Raw genomic sequence first — 15,801 nt, 5'->3', positions numbered from 1 at the left:
TGTCTTGTTTATTACACACCTGGTTCATATCCCCTCATCAGTACCTGTATAAGTGTTCCCTCTGCCCCCTTGTCTTTGTGTGTTATTGTTTATTGTGGAGGTTAGTTTAGCTCGGTGGAGCTCCTTGTATTTTGTATCGCCGGGATATTTCACCCGTGTGCCTTGTTTCCTAGTGCACCTGATAACGCTCTGGAGTGTTTGACGCATTGCTGCGTACTGCTGTGCCTTCGGAATAAACCCTTTTATTCTGTGATTTACCCTCCTGCGCCGGACTCCTTTCAAATCACTCGCCACAGGAGCGAAAACCCGCATCACTCGGCCCTCCGTGGAATGAGTTTGACACATGTGCGTTAGAGTTGTTGTGGACCTAGCTACTCCATCTATCTAGTGGTCGCATCAGGGACAACAGTTGTTGACAACTGTAGCATTGTAGCTAAGCCTAACCCAAACACTTTTCTTAATCTTAACCTCATTCTCTTAACCTCCTAGTTTAATTCACCTAAGCTGCTGTGTTAGTTTTCCTAAAATGCCACGTTAATTATTCTAACCTGCTTTGTAAACAAACCATCTGTGGAGACAAATCATCACTTGTTGTGCTTACTCAAACATTGACAGTACAGTATGCTCAAATGGTTCATTTTCAAACTCAAATGTTTCAATGCAATAGGTTTCCTCAAACCATTTGTGTAAACTTAACTTATCAGGTTGTACATTGTGGAATACAGCAGGCCATTCTCTAACATAACACTGGCTTATGGCTGTGTACTCCTCCTTTCCTCTCTTCCCTTCACTTTCTGTTCAAGGAAGAAACAACCCTGAAAAAAGTTGAAATGTCAGCTTTTCTTTTTAAACAGTGGAGTCTGCTGTTACACCGATTAGACACAGATACAATCAAAAACATGTCAGTGCACCCAATCTTACAGAAATGCAAACAGAACATACACACCCGAAACACACATTAACAGCTCTCTGTCACTCTGACACACACTCACAACGGGAACACACCATGGTGTATGTGTCTGCTGATTCTTTGAAGGCAGACCTTGTTAGCTCAGCAGCAGCAGCACAGACAGACAGACAGCAGAAAGAAAAAGAGTCAGAGGAGTCGGACGAGGGGGCGGAAAGGTTTTCTGTTTTAACTCCCTGCTTGACAAGCGACACCATACCTGGCAGTAACAAGACAACACCAGGGAAAACCAACCGTGCAGGCAGAATATGGCAGGAACATTGACAATGATGTGTGTGTGTGTGTGTGTGTGTGTGCGTTTGTGTGTGTGTGTATGCACTTGTGTGTGTGTATAGATCAGTCCGACAAAGCCATGCAGTGCTGTAATGAAATCTCTCCCTCCAGGGTAGATGTTTGGTTGGCTGGAACAATAGAACCCGGTGTGTTCAACAATCACGCTTAGAGAAAATAGAGACGTCACCTGTAAGATATAAACACAAGGGCTGCAACTGGCCTTATTGCTTAACCGCTTAAAGATCGGACCCTTTTTTTAAATTTTAGCCTAACATGACATACCCAAATATAATTGCCTGTAGCTCAGGACCTGAAGCAAGGGTATTTATATTCTTGATACCATTTGAAAGGAAACACTTTGAAGTTTGTGGAAATGTGAAATTGATGTAGGAGAATATAACACATTAGATCTGGTAAAAGATGACATGCTTTTTCTATTATTGTTTTTGTTCCATCATCTTTGAAATGCAAGAGAAAGGCCACAATATAATATTGCAATTTAGATTTTGGCCACTGAAGCATGCATGAGAGCACCAGCTGTTCTGGACGAGTGTGTGATCACGCTCTCCGTAGAAGATGTGAGTAAGACCTTTAAACAGGTCAACATTCACAAGGCCGCAGGGCCAGACGGATTACCAGGACGTGTACTCAGAGCATGCGCGGACCAACTGGCAAGTGTCTTCACTGATATTTTCAACCTCTCCCTGACCGAGTCTGTAATACCTACATGTTTCAAGCAGACCACCATAGTCCCTGTGCCCAAGAAAGCGAAGTTAACCTGCTTAAATTGTGGTCCTCTGTAGCTCAATTGGTAGAGCATGGCGCTTGTAACGCCAGGGTAGTGGGTTCGATCCCCGGGACCACCCATACGTAAAAAGGTATGCACACATGACTGTAAGTCGCTTTGGATAAAAGCGTCTGCTAAATGGCATATTATTTTTATATTATAAATTACTACCGCCCCGTAGCACTCACGTCGGTAGCCATGAAGTGCTTTGAAAGGCTGGGCATGGCTCACATCAACACCATCATCCCGGAAACACTAGACCTACTTTTGCATACCATCCCAACAGATCCACAGATGGCACAATATCAATCGCACTCCACTCTGCCCTTTCCCACACATTTCTGCTGCCTGCTACGATGATAAATCACATGGCGAGGACATTTACTATCAAGCTATCAATGTGCATAATATCTAACAAGTGGGGCAAGGCTAGGGAAAAAATATAAAACGCTAATGCACATTCTGACTGAGTGACAGCAAACTTGGTTGCCTGCTGCAAATTGAGGACATACAGACACACACACTCCCCTCCGCGCACTACTTTTAATCTGCAGCTTTTTTGCAGTGAGAACATGGCAGGGAGGTATTTTGCCAACATCTATTTAGGCATATTAAAACACTTTTTTTCCCAATCACGAGGATCATTCGAGCCGACTATCAACTGTCAATTTACGGATACGATTATGGCCGTGTCGGCACCCCCCTACCAGACACACTTGTCTAAATTGATGGGTCATGTGAAATAAATGCTATAACCACCCCCCAGCCACATCTAGCTAAGTGGATTGGTCACTATTGCTAGCTAGCTAAACAATGAACCATAATCCCAACCCATACTACTAGCAATACAAACTGATTGTCATAGCTAGCCACCATGCATGAAATGCTGTAGTAACTAGGTTTAATGTTAGCTAGCTAGCTAACATCAAGCTATAACTAGCAATGCAAATTGCTTTCTGAGATACAAATAATATTACTACACAGATCATGCATGTAACGTTAGCGAGCCAGCAAGCTACATTTTGCTAGCTAGCTAACAGTACGCTTTAACTTGCAATGAAAACGACTTTCTGACAAAATTAGAAATGTATAATATCTGAAAATGTAGCTAGACTCTTACCCGTATACATGGATGAACGCTTCACGGCAGCGTGTCTTTTACGTTTGGTTTGTAGCTAGCTACAGCTTGTTTGGCCAGTTGTGTCAACTCACTCCAGTTCACACTGACGATGTGCAGAATGCAGTCCATCACAACTTTTTCCCACTGATCTTTGTTGATAGTGCATGCTAAATTCTGGGCAGCAATGTTGTTGAGAGCAGTAGCAACCCTGCAGTTCTCCATGGCTAACGTTATATCTTTCAAAAAAGCCACGGTAGCAAGGATTATCTACACATACTGACCAGCTCATGTTATAGACAGAAGCGTGTTACATGGCAATCCAATCCGAAATCATCTCTCGGCATGTCCAGCCCATCCATAATCTTAGCCAATCATGGCCAGCGGGAAGGTTCCTATCTTTTTCCGTGGCTAAACTAACTAGGCTCGTAATTTAAAACTTGTATTCGTATTTACAGATGGCATACAAGTTTGATATTAAGGCACACGAAAGTTCACATGTTCCAGAAGGCATTTCTGCCAAGAAAATGCACACAAATGTTTTATTTATTTAAATGCCTCTCCTATGAAGTAGTGACATGCGATATACACGTAGCTTCTTGAAACGGGTCACATATAGCCAGTAAACGTAAGAACTTACAATCACAGTCACTTAGCTTTAGCAAAACATCCCATAATAAAAAAATTGATGATGAGCTCATCAAAAGTACATGTACAGAACTGCACACAACCTCACTGTAGGAATATGAGGACATCACCACTGATGGAACTGTATTAGAAATCAGTGTGTCAGGTCATGCCTTTGTAACAAGGACACCTATAACTTGTGAATTTTAAACATAAATTAACAGAACGCATAAGGCATCCCTGTCCTTGGGCTTGCTACCGTTAAGCTGTCAGTACTTGAAGTTGAAGAATATGCGGTTGATCTTCAGTAGCAGCTGTTTTTCAAAGGTTCTGAAATCCATCCTTGCTTTCCTGGGGCTGAATACAAGTCATGCAATGCTGAACATTCTTTCACAGGCAGCTGAGGCAGGTAAGGGTGTGTTTAGCCTCAGAGACAGCTTACAGACTGCTGGGAAAGACTTGAGCAACTCCATATGATCAGCTGAACAGGCCAGCTGTTTGGAGCTTTCTTGTGCTTGAGATGTCTTCATGGCAGAGAAGAAGTCCTCCTCATCTGATGAACTGGTGCCATCCCCTAGCTGCAGCAAGGGTTCTTTCATGTGGTCCTTGATGTAGTCCATTGCTGAAATACAAGGGAGATGACAATAGAAATCATGAAGTTATGATTTTTGTGAGCCTACATTACTCCATCCCCATCCCCCATCTATATAAACCAAGCAACAGGGCTAAGTAGGCTACTCATTGGACTGAACCACAAGTCAGGATTGTAGTTTAAATGGGCGGTTCTCAAATCTAATAAAATGTTGTTCATTAACCACATGTTGTCTTACCCATTCTGATGGTGGCGTCATCCTTTGTCCACGTTATTGTGAATTTGGGGTGAAGGATTGCACCTGCGATCAGCTCAGGTTCTTGAAACAATTGACTGAAGCTCTTCTTCAGTCCCAGCTGTAGAGCATCCACCAGAGGCTTACAGTACTTCAGCGACAACTTGATTCGGTCAAGTCTTGTGATCAGCAGGTTGATAGTTGGAAGTAGCCACCCCATCTGGACATTGGTTTCAGCCTGCAGGATGTTGATGGCCTTTGCGACTGGGCTCATGGAGTCAGCATACTCAAGCGAGTTCAGCGGGATTGAAACTGTGACAAAAACAAAACAATAGTTCTGTGTTTCCTAACCCTATACATTGACATTTTAGTCATTTAGCGGACGCTCTTATCCAGAGCGACTTACAGTTAGTGAGTGCATACATTTTTTTCCCCATACTGGCCCCCCGTGGGAATCGAACCCACAACCCTGGCGTTGCAAGCGCCATGCGCTACCAACTGAGCTACAGGAGGGGACCACTAACCATTTCACCTGATTTAATCAATGGCTGGATGAGTAGTTGACTAAATGGATTAATGATAGTCACAGGAGGCCGCTGAGGGGAGAACGGCTCATAATAATGTCCGGAACGGAGCAAATAGAATGGCATCAAACACCTTGAAACCATGTGTTTGATACCATTCCACTCCAGTCATTAGAATTAAATTTTTTACATTTTAGTCATTTAGCAGATGCTCTTATCCAGAGCGAGTGCATACAATTTTCATACTGGCCCCCCGTGGGAAACAAACCCACAACACTGGCGTTGCAAGCACCATGCTCTACCAACTGAGCTACAGGGGAAGAATGTAAAGAATGAGCCCGTTCTCCCCAATTAAGGTGCCACCAACCTCCTGTGATGATAGTGTATGGCTACAATATGTGAAACAGTTATTAGTCCCCAAGGAAAGGGTCAGGAAAGTACTGCAACAGATTTAGATACAATTCTAAACCTTACATTATGATAAGTCTGTGCGGAGAACTCTGACGGCCTCCTCTCCTTTGTCTTTGACGATCCTCAGGCGTCTCTCTACAGCCATGAACCAGGGGTTCCACCTTGTAGCATTCGGGCGCAGCAGCTGGAGGTCGCAAACATCCTCAACCGTTTCGGCTGCAAGTGTGGATCTTCCGCATTTCTTCCAAGTGCTTGACACTTGCCAAATGTTGAACAGGACACTTTTTTGTAAGCCTCACTGGATGTTGCTTTTGGGGTATCAACTGTAGATACTAAGTTGAGTAGGTGGCAAGCACAATGCTGGTGCTTTGGCAGCTTTTACTCGAAACCATCATCTTCATTCAGAATTGTTGCCACATCAACAAATTCCACTTCTTCACTCTCCTCTTGTTCCTCTTCACCATCTTCCTGTCCGGGCTGAGCTGCTTCACCACCACCACCCACTGCTTTGACTGCCTGGTAGTTGTTTTCATCTTCTCCAAAAACTTGGAAAGCTTTCAAGAAGTTAGAGCCGTTGTCTGTTCTTGTCTCACAATCTCACCCCGGATTTCGAACTCAGAATGGATGTCATTTAGGGCACCTGCCAACACATCAAAGGTGTGCAAGCCTCTTAACCGTTTACAGGCCAGGGCTGCAGAGCATCTGTTGAGACTGTCAGGTTCTAGCCAATGGGCTGTAACTGTCTTTTTGCAGACCAGCAGTCGGTGGTGGTGGCGATATGGTCAACTCCTCTCATCGCCTCAGTCACCTTCTTCTAAATTTCCTTGGAGGCTTCATCAATCCTGGAGCGCAGTGTGGGCCTTGATATGATCTTTGAGTTAGGCTGCAGCTCCTGGACAAACTCTCTGAACGGTTCTTGTTCTACAAAAGCGAATGGTTGGAGCCCTTGGACCACATACTTCACAACTGTTTTCTCAATGGATTTTTGAGACACTGTCTTCAGTATTTGTATTTGTATTTAATATGGATCCCCATTAGCTGCTGCATGGGGTCCAGCTAAATTAAGGCAGTTATACAAATTAAAAAATATCAAGTAACATTACAGTACTTTCATAACACAAAGTGTGTGCCCTCAGGCCCCTACTCTACTACCACATATCTACAACACAAAATCCATGTGTACGTGTGTGTATAGTGAGTATGTTATTGTGTGTGTGTATGCATGTGTTTGTGCCTATGCTTGTGTTGCTTCACAGTCCACACTGTTCCATAAGGTGTATTTTTATCTGTTTTTTAAATCTAATTTTACTGCTTGCATGAGTTACTTGATGTGGAACAGAGTTCCATGTAGTCATGGCTCTATGTAGTAATGTGAACCTCCCATAGTCTGTTCTGGACTTGGGTACTGTGAAGAGACCTCTGGTGGCATGTCTTGTGGGGTATGCATGGGTGTCTGAGCTGTGTGCCAGTAGTTCAAACAGACAGCTCTGTGCATTCAACATGTCAATACCTCTCACAAATAAAAGTAGTGAAGAAGTCAATCTCCCCTCCAGTTTGAGCCAGGAGAGCTTGACATGCATATTATTAATGTTAGTGCTCTGTGTACATCCAAGGGCCAGCCGTGCTGCCCTGTTCTCAACCAATTGCAATTTCCTAAGTACCCCTTTGTGGCACCTGACCACACAACTGAACAGTTGTCATCCGCGACAAAACTAGGATCTGCATTGTTGATAGTGCTGTTAAGAAGGCAGAGTAGCGCTTTATTATGGACAGACTTCTCCCCATTTTAGGGAAAGGGGGATATCTAGTCAGTTGTACAACTGAATGGATTCTACTGAAATGTGTATTTCGTATTTAACCCAACCCGTCTGAATCAGAGAGGTGGGCTGCCTTAATCGACATCCACGTCATCAGCGCCAGGGGAACAGTGTGTTAACTGCCTTGCTCAGGTGCAGAACGACTGATTTTTACCCTGTCAGCTTGGGGATTCGATCCAGCAACCTTTTGGTTACTGGCCCAACGCTCCTACCCGCCAGGGTATCTTAGCTACTGTTGTTTCAATATGTTTTGACCATGACAGTATACAATCCAATAAGTTTAGTCACATCAACTTGCTCAATTTCCAGATTATTCATTAGAAGATTTAGTTGAGGTTTAGGGTTTAGTGAATGATTTGTCCCAAATACAGTGCTTTTAGTTTTTGAAATATTTAGGACTAACTTATTCCTTGCCACCCATTCTGAAACGAACTCTTTGTTAAGTGTTGCAGTCATTTCAGTCGCTGTAGTAGCTGACGTGTAGAGTGTTGAGTCATCCGCATACATACACACACTGGCTTTACTCAAAGCCAGTGGCATGTCGTTTGTAAAGACTGAAAAAAGTAAGGAGCCTAGAAAGCTGACCTGGGGAATTCCTGATTCTACCTGGATTATGTTGAAGAGGCTTCCATTAAAGAACACCCTCTATGTTCTGATAGACAGGTAACTCTTTATCCACAATATAGCAGGGGGTGTAAAGCCATAACACATACGTTTTTCCAGCAGCAGACTATGATCGAAAATGTCAAAAGCCGCACTGAAGTCTAACAAAACAGCCCCCACTATTTTTTTATCATCAATTTCTCTTAGCCAATCATCAGTCATTTGTGTAAGTGCTGTGCTTGTTGAATGTCCTTCCCTATAAGCGTGCTGAAAGTCTGTTGTCAATTTGTTTACTGTAAAATAGCATTGTATCTGGTCAAACAAACAAAAGTTTACTAAGTGTTGGTAACAAGCTGATTCAGTAATGTGCTCTGCTTGATGGGGCATGTTTTCTCTTCAGTGTGCTGTCAGTTCTCCTTACTTTTTAAGATGGTGTACATGCTTTCTCTGAAACAATAAGAAAAGGAAGAGAGAAAGAGAAAGACATTAGTTATTTAGCTAGATAACTACCATCACCAAATACTTAAGGTATAGGATCCTAATTTTAAAGCTATAAACAACACTAGTTAAGTGAGAGTTTGTGACCACCATTTAATATTACAATGAGAAAGAACTATGTTAATTGATCTAGCTAATTGGTTATGTCAATAGCTTAAGTCTAATTATCTAGGTAAGAATAACAACTTTATCAACCAACACAGGGAATACAATGGCTAGCTAGCTAAGCTAGTGGGTGTTAGCTGAAATTCAAGCTAACATTCGCTAGCTAGCTAGACCAGAGGTGTTTAGAGAAAAGGTATATGGCTAGACTAATGTTAGCTGAATAAAATGTGCACAGTTTCGGAAACTACTAGCTAGCTAGCTTGCTAACAAGCTAGCTAGTTGGCTCACATTAATTTAGTTAGATTGCGTTAACTAACAAAGCTTACCAGCTAACTAATGTTACTAAGGAGCTTGTTAGCAAGCTAGTAGCTTCCAAATATGGGCACATTTTAGCCAGCTAAAGTAGGTAGCTACTAGCTAGCAAAATATTTAGGTATAGGATTAGTTAGCATCAACTAACACTGCTTGTTGCATTAGCAAACGTGGGCTAGCTAGCTAGGTTAGCTAACTTTAGCTAGCAGGTGAATATAAGTATCATTAGCTAACATGTTAACGTTAGTCTAGCTTGCTATCAAGCTAACAGTAGGCTTACCATAAGTTTTTTCAGATTTGACGGCGAGTTCTTGAACGACAGTATTTCCTGAACTTTTGGTAAACATAACAGACATTTCATCCGGTAGGATGACTCCTTCATTCCGAGAAAATAAAACATTTATATTAGATATGGCCAAGGGTGTTCGTCCTCATCAGGAGGTGGTGGTGGTAGAGCGATGTCGGACATGATTGTGCGATTTCGGACACGCTTGGGCAAAGTGCTGCTGAGTGGGTGACTGTTTTGCAAGTGACAGGCTCCCAGTGGGTGGGATTAACACTTTAGGACCTTTTGATTTGCTCAAACGGATGAGGATTGGATCAACTCTGCTTGCATGCTGTCGCCTGCTGCCTTGCAAAGTAAGTTCACCCATTGAGTGCGCCGACTCACCGACGTTGCTAGCATTTTTGTCCTACATTATTCGTTTTTTCTTCAGATTGATTTGATTTTGTAGCGAGGAACGAAGGTGTCAGGGGAACTGTATCGGGGTAAAAGTATACAGTCGTGGTCAAAAGTTTTGAGAATGACACAAGTATTGGTCTTCACAAAGTTTGCTGCTTCAGTGTTTTTAGATATTTTTGTCAGATGTTACTATGGTATACTGAAGTATAATTACAAGCATTCCATAAGTGTCAAAGGCTTTTATTGACAATTATATTAAAGAGTCAATATTTGCAGTGTTGACCCTTTTTTTTCAAGACCTCTGCAATCCGCCCTGGCATGCTGTCAATTAACTTCTGGGCCACATCCTGACTGATGGCAGCCCATTCTTGCATACTCAATGCTTGGAGTTTGTCAGAATTTGTGGGTTTTTGTTTGTCCACCTGCCTCTTGAGGATTGACCACAAGTTCTCAATGGGATTAAGGTCTGGGGAGTTTCCTGGCCATGGACCCAAAATGTTGATGTTTTGTTCCCCAAGCCACTTAGTTATCACTTTTGTCTTATGGCAAGGTGCTCCATCATGCTGAAAAAGGCATTGTTCGTCACCAAACTGTTCTTGGATGGTTGGGAGAAGTTGCTCTCGGAGGATGTGTTGGTACCATTCTTTATTCATGGCTGTGTTCTTAGGCAAAATTGTGAGTGAGCCCACTCCCTTGGCTGAGAAGCAACCCCACACATGAATGGTCTCAGGATGCTTTACTGTTGGCATGACACAGGACTGATGGTAGCGCTCACCTTGTCTTATCCGGACAAGCTTTTTTCCGGATGCCCCAAACAATTGGAAAGGGGATTCATCAGAGAAAATGACCTTACCCCAGTCCTCAGCAGTCCAATCCCTGTACCTTTTGCAGAATATCAGTCTGTCCCTGATGTTTTTCCTGTAGAGAAGTGGCTTCCTCGCTGCCCTTCTTGACACCAGGCCATCCTCCAAAAGTCTTCGCCTCACTGTGCGTGCAGATGCACTCACACCTGCCTGCTGCCATTCCTGAGCAAGTTCTGCACTGGTGGTGCCCCGATTCCCGCAGCTGAATCAACTTTAGGAGATGGTCCTGGTGCTTGCTGGACTTTCTTGGGCGCCCTGAAGCCTTCTTCACAACAATTGAACCTCTCTCCTTGAAGTTCTTGATGATCCGATAAATGGTTGATTTAGGTGCAATCTTACTAGCAGCAATATCCTTGCCTGTGAAGCCCTTTTTGTGCAAAGCAATGATGACGGCACGTGTTTCATTGCAGGTAACCATGGTTAACAGAGGAAGAACAATGATTTCAAGCACCACCCTCCTTTTAAAGATTCCAGTCTGTTATTCTAACTCAATCAGCATGACAGAGTGATATCCAGCCTTGTCCTCATCAACACTCTCACCTGTGTTAACGAGAGAATCACTGACATGATGTCAGCTGGTCCTTTTGTGGCAGGGCTGAAATGCAGTGGAAATGTTTTTTTGGGGGATTAAGTTCATTTTCATGGCAAAGACATCTGATCACTCTTCATAACATTCTGGAGTATATGCAAATTGCCATCATAAAAACTGAGGCAGCAGACTTTGTGAAAAGTTATATTTGTGTCATTTTCAAAACTTTTGACCACGACTGTACATTTTCTTTTGAAAATGTAATGAAGTAAAAGTCAACAGAAATAGAAACAGTAACAAAGTATTTCTATTGCGTTACTTTACACAGTTGCTCTTAATGCATGTGTATATTTCATATTTACCTTTGCGTTATTTCATTTTTTCACAATTAAAAATGACTTAATACCACTCAATGTCTCTATTAAATTACTTAGGCTATCACAATATAATAAGCTCAGACTTTTGCATGGATTCAATGTAACTATTTTTAAGATCTGCCTGGTTAGTCAGTTGTTTCAGATGAAGGGGGAACATGCCTAATTAGATCATAATACACACTGTAATCATTCATTAGGCTGACTAGTTATGATGGATTCAAGGTTTAATCTAGTTATTTAGAAGTCAATGTGATTTGTAGATCAGTCTACTCAATCTGTGATCAGTGGTGTGTACAGTTAGGACATATTGTATGTGATGATAAACTACACATAAATAAACTACACAAGCCAGAAGCACAGTTTGTTAAAAAGAAAATTGTCTCGCAGAGCTTTCAACCAACTTAAACACCAGCACAGAAGTGAAAAATGTGTACACTTACTGAGCAAAACATAATTTACAGCATAAAGTTCTTAGATTGTACATGCCACATGAATGACTATGGTGGTGACAGGTTTCAGGGACATTTCCTCGAATTGTAGACAACCCCACAAGGAAGAGGTAGGACAGGTTCCTGTAGCTTTTCCCTGGGAATACACATACAGTGGGGAGAACAAGTATTTGATACACTGCCGATTTTGCAGGTTTTCCTACTTACAAAGCATGTAGATGTCTGTAATTTCTATCATAGGTACACTTCAACTGTGAGAGACGGAATCTAAAACAAAAATCCAGAAAATCACATTGTATGATTTTTAAGTAATTCATTTGCATTTTATTGCATGACATAAGTATTTGATCACCTACCAACCAGTAAGAATTCAGGCTCTCACAGACCTGTTAGTTTTTCTTTAAGAAGCCCTCCTGTTCTCCACTCATTATCTGTATTAACTGCACCTGTTTGAACTCGTTACCTGTATAAAAGACACCTGTCCACACACTCAATCAAACAGACTCCAACCTCTCCACAATGGCCAAGACCAGAGAGTTGTGTAAGGACATCAGGGATAAAATTGTAGACCTGCACAAGGCTAGGATGGGCTACAGGACAATAGGGAAGCAGCTTGGTGAGAAGGCAACAACTGTTGGCGCAATTATTAGAAAATGGAAGAAGTTCAAGATGACGGTCAATCACCCTCGGTCTGGGGCTCCATGCAAGATCTCACCTCGTGGGGCATCAATGATCATGAGGAAGGTGAGGGATCAGCCCAGAACTACATGGCAGGACCTCGTCAATGGCCTGAAGAGAGCTGGGACCACAGTCTCAAAGAAAATCATTAGTAACACACTACGCCGTCATGGATTAAAATCCTGCAGTGCACGCAAGGTCCCCCTGCTCAAGCCAGCACATGTCCAGGCCCGTCTGAAGTTTGCCAATGACCATCTGGATGATCCAGAGGAGGAATGGGAGAAGGTCATGTGGTCTGATGAGACAAAAATAGAGCTTTTGGTCTAAACTCCACTTGCCGTGTTTGGAGGAAGAAGAAGGATGAGTACAACCCCAAGAACACCATCCCAACCGTGAAGCATGGAGGTGGAAACATCATTCTTTGGGGATGCTTTTCTCCAAAGGGGACGGGACGACTGCACCGTATTGAGGGGAGGATGGATGGGGCCATGTATCGCGAGATCTTGGCCAACAACCTCCTTCCCTCAGTAAGAGCATTGAAGATGGGTCGTGGCTGGGTCTTCCAGCATGACAACGACCCAAAACACATAGCCAGGGCAACTAAGGAGTGGCTCCGTAAGAAGCATCTCAAGGTCCTGGAGTGGCCTAGCCAGTCTCCAGACCTGAACCCAATAGGAAATCTTTGGAGGGAGCTGAAAGTCCGTATTGCCCAGCGACAGCCCCGAAACCTGAAGGATCTGGAGAAGGTCTGTATGGAGGAGTGGGCCAAAATCCCTGCTGCAGTGTGTGCAAACCTGGTCAAGACCTACAGGAAACGTATGATCTCTGTAATTGCAAACAAAGGTTTCTGTACCAAATATTAAGTTCAGATTTTCTGATGCATCAAATATTTATGTCATGCAATAAAATGCAAATTAATTATTAAAAAAAACCATACAATGTGATTTTCTGGATTTTTGTTTTAGATTACGTCTCTCACAGTTGAAGTGTACCTATGATAAAATTACAGACCTCTACATGCTTTGTAAGTAGGAAAACCTGCAACATCGGCAGTGTATCAAATACTTGTTAGCTAATTAGCTAATGTACAGAACTATATAAAACCAAGAATCCAGATTCAACATGGTTATGCGTTATAATCAGGGCATGAAACTAACTTTTTGGTCCACTAGCCACTGTGGCAGGTACAGTAGATTAAAGAATCAACCAGGTACTCAGATATTTTACCAGACAAAATACTGTATTTGTGACACAGCAGCACGCAAACTGGGGCAGTTGACAGACATTACTACTTTACAGGAGAGGCATTTGAAAGGTAAAAAAACACAACATTTTTAGTTTTTTTGCAGGAATGGCTTCTTGAACGTGAACTTTCACGTGCTTTTTTGAAAGATACAGCCATGGAGAACTGCAAAAGTGTTGCTACAGCGCTCAACAAGCATTGTTCTCAGATTTTTACTTCAACATAGTGTGAAGTACACATATAAATAATAGCCTAAATCAGTGTTAATTTTATTTAGTCTAGTCTTAGTCATTTTGACTAAAATATCATTAGGTCACATTTTTGTAATTTGAATAATGATTTAGTCTAGTTATTGTCAAAAATACTGGGCCAGTTTTGTAACTAAATGCCCTTTCATTTTAGTCACATCACATTTGTATTGCCTCATTAACCTATAGTTAACATAAACTACTGACTTCCATGTGCACAAACATATATAGCCTTGTCCTACCAACATATGATTCCGTATAACATCTTATTATTTTCCCAACAGCAGAAATATGACAAACATATATAATAATATACTGAATAGGAATTATCTGGCCATGTAAATTCCTAATTCAGCCTACATAGGTATTGCACATTACATACAAAACAAACAGACACACACAAGCACAGAGAGAGAGAGAGGGACAGAGAGCGACAGATAGAGAGAGATAGAGAGAGTAGCACAATCACCAGATGGTTCTGCAAAGTATTGGCAAAGTATTATGGGTTGCACCTCCGTCACTCGGTGGCTTCATTGCCATTGTTATCAACGTTCCACAGACGCCGCAGCTACATTGATGTCCAAAAGTAGAACAGGGGCTAATGACTGTTTCGCCCAGTGATGTAGTCGAGTCACTAAACCTCAAGTCTGAATCAAGTCCCAAGTCCCCTGTGCTCAAGTCTGAGTCCAAGTCCGAGTCACCAATGGTCGAGTCAAGAGTCGAGTCACCAGTCCCTATGGCTGAAGTCTGAGTCCCAGTGCTCGAGTCCTGGTCCAAGTGCTCAAGTCACTGGGACCACATTAACTCAAAATAAAGTTATTTACCCAGTCAGATATAGTGCAATGGCAAGAGGAATTTTGTCAATAAATTGTTGGCTATCCCTTTTCCTTTCTTTCTCTGCCACCAAATGTTTGCACGTGTTTTTTGTTGGCTACTGGTAGTGAATAGAGCTGACGTTATTCCTTATTCAACATGTCAGAGAGGCATGTTTGTTCGACATAGAATATTTATATCTGAACTTTCCAAAACGTTGCGTCCTGCTGAACGCGCCCCGGGTTGTTAGCTATAGCTAGCTAATGAGTTAACAGGACTGAACAAGGTGTAGCCTGAACAAATGGTTAATGGTCCGGTCTGCAAGTAGCCTAGTTTTAGAACGGCCCACATATGAATGTAAAATGTGGCCCGCCAATGCACCATAGAAATAAAATAATTTGCGCCGGTATTATGGGTAATGTCTTTTGAATGGTAAGGGCTAGAATCAATAAGTTTTCTCTGAGGAAAAGAGGGAGACTTGGCTAAGTTGGCCATATAACCTGGCTATGAAATGCAGTGGGGAAAATGGGAAGGTTGAGTGAGACTACAAATTCAAAGATGGCATACTTTTCTACACACAAGGGAGAAAAACACATAGCTACACTGTTGTTTTACTATTAAACTCAAAGCTGCTATAGTTTTTAATTTCATAAAGCAGCTTGTGTTTCTTAACCAGGCATAAGGTAGCTAACTAGAAGGCTGGCGGTGACTGGTTAGCCACGGGGAAGCAAGAGAGTCACCTGCACGATGTGTATAATCGGAGGCGGAGCCAGAGCGGAGCCTGTCTGCCCACACTCACCGCTTGCTCACCCGCAGCTCACCAGCTGAAGTAGGCTGTGTGTGCCGGGTGTGGCGCATCCTTTCCACTGAACAGAACGGTGCTGTGCATCTGTACTGCTAATATTAATTGTGCTTATCACTGAAAAGCTCTCAATTGCTCCAAAAAGTCTTGTCCAGTCACATTAGTACTCAGATTTTAGTCACAGACACAATTTCATCTCGTCTCGTTTTAGTCAACTGAAATGAGAAATCATAATTGTTGAGTTCGTTT

The 15,801-nt window shown here is 42.5% G+C and overlaps 1 protein-coding gene across 1 annotated transcript in view; it reads left to right on the top strand.

Moving 5' to 3' along the window:
- b4galnt4a (beta-1,4-N-acetyl-galactosaminyl transferase 4a) overlaps positions 1–15,801 on the top strand; it is a 476,874-nt gene that overhangs the window by 346,477 nt on the left and 114,596 nt on the right. The window lies entirely within an intron of this gene.

This window comes from Coregonus clupeaformis, chromosome 19 (assembly GCF_020615455.1).
Source record: "Coregonus clupeaformis isolate EN_2021a chromosome 19, ASM2061545v1, whole genome shotgun sequence".
In the NCBI taxonomy this organism is placed as follows: Eukaryota; Metazoa; Chordata; class Actinopteri; order Salmoniformes; family Salmonidae; genus Coregonus; species Coregonus clupeaformis.
The sequence above is the reverse complement of the archived record's forward strand: the minus strand, read 5'-3'. Positions and strand labels throughout refer to the sequence as shown.